Source organism: Otolemur garnettii, unplaced genomic scaffold, assembly GCF_000181295.1.
Source record: "Otolemur garnettii isolate 467f Iridium unplaced genomic scaffold, OtoGar3 scaffold00131, whole genome shotgun sequence".
NCBI classification, from domain to species: Eukaryota; Metazoa; Chordata; class Mammalia; order Primates; family Galagidae; genus Otolemur; species Otolemur garnettii.
In genome coordinates, this window is record NW_003852526.1 from 3,038,991 (window position 1) to 3,044,293 (window position 5,303).

A 5,303-nucleotide genomic window follows, 5' to 3' on the forward strand; every position below is an offset into this window, starting at 1 on the left:
AGCATTTCTAAGGAAAAGCCTTCAAAAAACATATTTAAAACAATGAATAAATACTTTTTCCTAGGTCATCATAGTTGTAAAAACCTAGATAAAGAAGGGAGGAAAAAAATAGAGGAAAAAAATTCGCTTCACTTTATGATTAACTTTCGGGCATTTTCTATTTTGTATGTAACCTGAGTGTATAAGGAGAAATAATATGTTTGGGAAGTGAATTAAGGGCTTTGAAATCCAAACCTACACTGGAGAAAGGACGCCTGTAGCTTTAAGCAGAGAAAGGAAATGATTCCAAAAGCAGACTGCTGAAGAAAAAAACGCCGCAAAAACAATGCATAGTAATAACAGTTGGCAGGTCTTAAATAAGAACTATAACATAAATTTAAAAATTAGATGTAATAAATATTTTTGTGTTAGGCCTTGCGACCCGCTTCAATATTAGCACGTGGCATTATTGCTGCGCTCATTGTAGAGACGAAATGAAATGGAAAGTCATACACCCAAGAGAGAGGGCACACTAATCACAGAAGAACAAATAGATTCAAGGGATAAATACACATTTGCTTCACAGACGGACTGGTCCAAATTCCCTTGGAAATAAAAATGCAACAATAACAGATATCTTCGAGGTGAGAGCTATTAGGAAAAGCCCATGGAACGTTTAACTTTGTGATGTTTAAAAGTTTTAAATAAGAAAGAAGCTAGTTCCTTGGATTTGATAGTATGCACCACTGTAAAGCCTCATGACAACCAAAACCCATACAGTGAAGCAGAGCTTTTCTTAAAATTAAGGCTACACTAGCATATTCACATCCTCATATAAGGCACCACCGCGAACCTCGCAGTGTGCCTAATTAGAAACGGGAAAACGAACGTGTTCCAATTTTTACACTTTATGATTTCTGGGTTTGTTTACATCTAAATCCTCATTTTCCACGTGATGACTGTCTTTTCCATATCTTTCCATTTTGAGTGTTTTCTAAATGAAGAACAGTGCAATTCAAGAATAAGACAGAAAGCTGATACTGTGCTGCGCCCATCACATTCCGGTTTCCAAAAAAGATCTGCTAGATGATATAAATTCAGTGCAACAGAGGTGTTTAAGTCGACTAGCACACTGAATTTATTTGCCGGTTCCATTAAAGGAAAGAGGAGAACGGTTAAGAAAAACCGTTCTCTTTCACTTTCCCTTCCTTTTCCCGGCCATTTATTTTTATGGCCGCATCAATTGTGCACATCAGGACTTAGAAAGCGCAGTACGAAGAGTGTCAATCATAAGCTAAAGGGAGCAGAGGTCTAACGGTAATATTTGAGAAGGGAAACCAAGAGGTGAACTTGAGAATTACAGAAACCAGGCAACCTCGTCTAATAAATTACCAGGGAGAGCCAAGCGTAGCAGAAAGAACCGGAGGAAGATGACAGGGAAAAGAGATTACATAAAATACTAATGTGCCCCCAGGGTTCTGGAACTAAATGGTGAAGGGTATGTTTAGATAAGCAAGAAAGGGTTCGTTGTAAATTTGAAGTTCGGAGTAAAAGATGACAAGAATAAAGAGATAAGTGCCAGAGTACCTAAATTGATGATGAATGCGTTTCCAGGCAATCCCACAGGGTGTGGAGTACCCCTGATTACTTTTCCCAGAGGCTGGAAAGACTTAGTATGTTGCGGGGTGGGGTAACCTTAGTCATCTCTAGGATCAGTGCCATTGACCCCAGCCCTCTTACACCATCCCTCCTGGCACCCTCACCCGTGCCAGAGGTATTTCCAGCCTCTCAATTACCTCCATTGCCCTCAATTTACCTCTCCTGCCACCTAACTGCTTCAGGTCTTTGGGGAGTAATTATTAAATCCCTATCCTAAAAATTGCTAAATGATCCCACAGGAGCCAAGAAAAGTTATTCCCTTTATGAAGCAAACAATGCCGCCCGTAAAGACAGACTCGAGAGAGACCCAAAGGACAGCTTGACAATCACCCACAGGTAAATTCATTCTTGATTTAGTGAATAAAAAGATGTATGGAGCACAACCTATATGTTAGGTCTGGGGACACCGGAGAATAGAACGTTGAAAGGTCTCTGGAGGCTAAGGCAGGAGGATTGCTTGAGTCCAGGAGTTCAAATCCAGCCTGGGCAACATACTGAGAAACTAGCTCTAAAACAACAAAGAAACAAACAAACAAACAAAGGCAAGAAATTCAAATCTCTCTTCTCAAGGAGTTCACAGCCTACAGCCTAAAGTGGCTCGCTGACTATAACAATAAATATGTACAATATGTGGCTCACTGCCAGCCGGCCAGAGGTGACCAAATAACTCCTAAAGGATAGGCAGAAATTTGCCGGGGTATAAATAGATGAAAGGCATCCCAGAAAAAGGTGATACACTTTTAGTTAGAAGGAAAAGTAAATTATCATTACCAAATATTACCTAAAAGAAAGTTATTCCGTCATTTCTTCCAAGGTGTTCCCTTTATGCTATTGGCTTCTGGTTTTACAGGATTTTAAAGTAGCATCACTTCCTGACACCACTGGGTGTCATTTACCCCATGTGTCACTGTAACGGGATTGCCTTATCAATGTCCCCAGGCTCTGCCACTCCTTCCCCTGATAGAGTAACACCAAGACCTCAGACCCCTCCGGCTTTAAGGACACTGTCTTTGCCCTCCTCCCTTACCCTGTCTTGGTCCAGTGTGACAGCTCTGATTTCATTCTCTTCTGTTCTCATGGCTAATAAGAAAGATGCAAAAGAAGATGGCTTTCCCTCCGGGCCCTTCATTACTACTGAGCTTGTGTAACAGCAGTTCTAAGCTCTCTAATTAGTACAGTCTTATCCCCTGGGGTGAGTCACCCTGATCAAGGCTCTCCTGAAAGACTCTCCTGCATCCTGTTCCCTCAACTTTTTATCCCACCCTGCACATGACAGGTGATAGGTGGAAAGTCCTAGGTTCTTGTAAACGTGGCCTCTAAATTTTGTGGGAGAAATAAAGGACTCTCAATAAGTTTTCATGGTCACAACCACTAAGGACACATATGTAAATAAATAGATGACTGTAGGTGTAACATGAAGGTTACAAATAATACCTAATTGCTAGCAGGATAACTATAAGTAGCCCATTCTCTCCCACTTAAGAATATATGTACATATGCCAGGCATAGTGGCTCATGCCTGAATTCCTAGCACTTTGAGAGGCTGAGGCGGGTAGATTGCTTGAGCTCAGTTCAAGACTAGCCTGAGCAAAGAGCAAGAGTGAGACCCCACCTCTGTTAAAAATAGAAAAACTAGCCAGTCGTTGTGGCTGGGTACTTGTAGTCCCAGTTACTTGGGAGGTGGGGCAACGGGATCACATGAACCCAGGAGTTTGAGGTTGCTGTAAGCTATGATGCCAAGGCACTCTACTCAGGACAACAGAGTGAGACTCTGTCTCAAAAAAAAAAAAAAAAGAATATATGCACATATTAAAAAGAATATAAATTAGGGCGTCTTTTATGTAGATGATCTAATTAATTTATAGTTATTGTTCTGAAACACACCAGCATTTTACATTTTAATAACATTCCTCCTTATGAGAGCCAATGGTCATTCTAGGCCAGTCTGCCTGACACCATAGGCAGGGGCTGGTTTGTCCAGCCTTGTTTGCTGCTTCTAATCAAAATGCTTTATCTGCATGGTATATTGAACACTGAGCACCGTGCGCTTTGTGCCTAGGTCGTTTTGAAAGAGAGAATGAAAAAAGACAGAGCGAGAGATTGAGCGAGGAAGCGCAGCCAAGGCTGGAAACTCTCAACCATTTCCTCTTTCACTTGAAGAAGGGACATGAGAAGGAGGTGGTTAGAGAGAGGGCTTTACAGATACTGAGCACTTTAATTCTCACAACCATTTTACGAAATAGGTGCTATTATTACCGCACCTTACCGGCTTGTGAGAGGTTAGTAACTTGCTTCAGAGCACAGAGTTACTCAGGGCACAGCCTTGAACTCTCACCTTTCTGGCTCCAAATGCCATTTCCATTGAAAGCTGGCCTCTGGGAGAACAAATTTCTGCAGTAAGAGTTTCCCACTAGGCTCCCGTCTACCACTCTCTGTGATTCCTGAATGCCTCTACCTCCCCCTAAAGGGCAGGAATCCTAAGAGAGGAAGTCAGCTCATTTCCCGTTATTCTTTCTCTTTTTGACTCCTCTCTTAACTTCACCCAAATCACGTTTGACAAGTCCCAAATAGGCTGAAGCTTCCTTCTTTACCATCAGTATTTAGAAATGTGGACGGGTTTATGTTTTCATGAAACCTGTGAGATGGGTTTGTTTTATTAAAACAATAATCAACATTTTCAGTTGAAAAATTTAAAGTCTATTTTTTTGATTCCAGTCGTCTCACTACGACTAGAGTAAGGCAAGGTCAGCCTCCAAATGTTCATTTTTACTTCTGAATTGGAGCTAGTTCAACTTCTCAAGTCCTCCCATATTTCTGCTTCAAATAGCTGTGGTAAATCAATACCCAAATAAAGCTTTACTTTTCTTATGTTGCTAAACAAATAAAACTTTTCATAAAAATAAGTCTTCTGTAGATATAGAGTGTGATTTTATTCTAAAATAATGAAATGTCTGTCTCTGTCTGAGTTGTGACAAACAGATATTTTTATCATGATTGTGTGGCAGTTGAGGTAAAACACGTGGACTCTGGAGTCAGAACGTAAGGATTTAAAATCTGACTCGCCCATTTTTTAGCTGTATTACCTTAGGAAAGCTACTTGTCTTCTCTGGGCATCAATTAAATAAGCAAATATTTAGAACAGTGACTGGTATATGCCCAATAAGACTTACTTGTATTTATCTGGAGGGAGTAATTACTACAAGCAATACCTCTAATTTAATCGGGAATTCTTGTAAAGAGAGAATAGCTAATTGACAAATTGCCTTCGAATGTAATGAAATTTTAATCACACTACATTTAACAATTAATGAAGATGATATAGTGCATTTTAGAGACATTTAATTAAACATTTATTATTTCAAACTTGCAGCTCTCTTTTTGTATTCTGAGCCAATTTTTTTTTTCTTTCTGATCTCACATATTTTTATTGGCTTTTAACAATTTCATAGGCCCTAAGCATTTTAGAAGTCAGTGGGAAATGGGCGTGGCCAAGGTAAACGAGACAGCTATCCATTCTAACAACCCCCTCTGGTCCTAAATATTAGTCTGTGGTAGCCAGCCTCCAGCAGGACATTTCTCCTCGACAAGAGTTTGGAAGGGTTTCTGGATATTTTGGAAAGGTTACTAAACAGAAATTCAGGGACAGGAGAGTAAAGCAAAATCCC